Here is a 1306-nt window from a genome sequence, read left to right on the forward strand (position 1 = left end):
GACAGAAGGAAGGAAAGAAAAAGAAAGGAAAGAAAGAAGGAAAGAAAGAAAGAAAGAAAGAAGAAAGAAAGAAAGAAAGAAAGAAAGAAAGAAAGAAAGAAAGAAAGAAAGAAAAGAAAAAGAAGAAAGAAAAAAGAGAAAGAAAGAAAAAGCAAGCAAGCAAGCAAGCAAGCCAGCCTATTATGTTTCTGTTACCATTGTTACATAGTTTCAAAAGTCTTTCTGCTGGATGTGGAATGCAATCTTGCCTTGGCCAGCACTCTGTTGCTGAGCTGTTTCCATCCTTAGGGAAGAAACGTACCTGTGGCTGCTTTTATTCTTCCCTGCCTTGCCAGGGTCCCTGGAGTGGTGGCCCTTGAGGCTTCCTGAAGCACCTGCTATGGGCCAGGCACCTAGATTCTGCCCTGGAAGTTCACAGTCTAGCCTAGAGGACATGCAGGACAGCAGGTGATGATACAGGGTCAAGAATGTTCCAAAGGTTGAGACGTGGGGCTGGGAGGGACATGCGGAGTAGGGCGCCCATGACATCTAAACTGAGCCATTCACCAAATGTTCACAGCATCAATGAGCACCTTCTGTCCAGGGACTTCATCTTTAGGGTAAAAGCGTTTCTTCATTGAAATCCCAGCCAGGCGTGGTGGCTCATGCCTGTAATCCCAGCACTTCGGGAGGCCGAGGCAGGTGGTTCACGAGGTCCAGCGATCGATACCAGCCTGGCTAACCCGGTGAAACCCCGTCTCTACTAAAAATACAAAAAAATAGCCAGGTGTGGTGGTGGGCGCCTGTAATTCCAGCTACTAGGGAGGCTGAGGCAGGAGAATCGCTTAAACCCGGGACGTGGAGGTTGCAGTGAACTGAGATGGCACCACTGCACTCCAGCCTGGGTGACAGAGCAAGACTCCTTCTAAATAAATAAATAAATAAATAAATAAATACATGGAAACTCAAACCACTCCACTGGACTTTACAGTCAGTGAAGAGCCCTGCCAGTTTCTTGGCAGAAACCTGGGTCCCCCAAACCCCATTTTCCTGCGTCCCCTGAAAAGCAATAGCTATCCTGCATTGGTATCAGATGGCATGGTCCTTTTTATTTTTTAAGATGGATTCTCACTCTGTTGCCCAGGCTGCAGTGCAGTGGCATGATCTTGGCTCATTGCAACCTCTGCCGCCCAGGTTCAAGCAATTCTCCTACCTCAGCCTCCCGAGTAGCTGGGATTACAGGCACCTGCCACCTCGCCCATTTAATTTTTGTATTTTTAGTAGAGACAGGCTTTCTACATGTTGGTCAGGATGGTCTCAAACTCCC

This window comes from Cebus imitator, unplaced genomic scaffold (genome assembly GCF_001604975.1).
Source record: "Cebus imitator isolate Cc_AM_T3 unplaced genomic scaffold, Cebus_imitator-1.0 Scaffold883, whole genome shotgun sequence".
NCBI classification, from domain to species: domain Eukaryota; kingdom Metazoa; phylum Chordata; class Mammalia; order Primates; family Cebidae; genus Cebus; species Cebus imitator.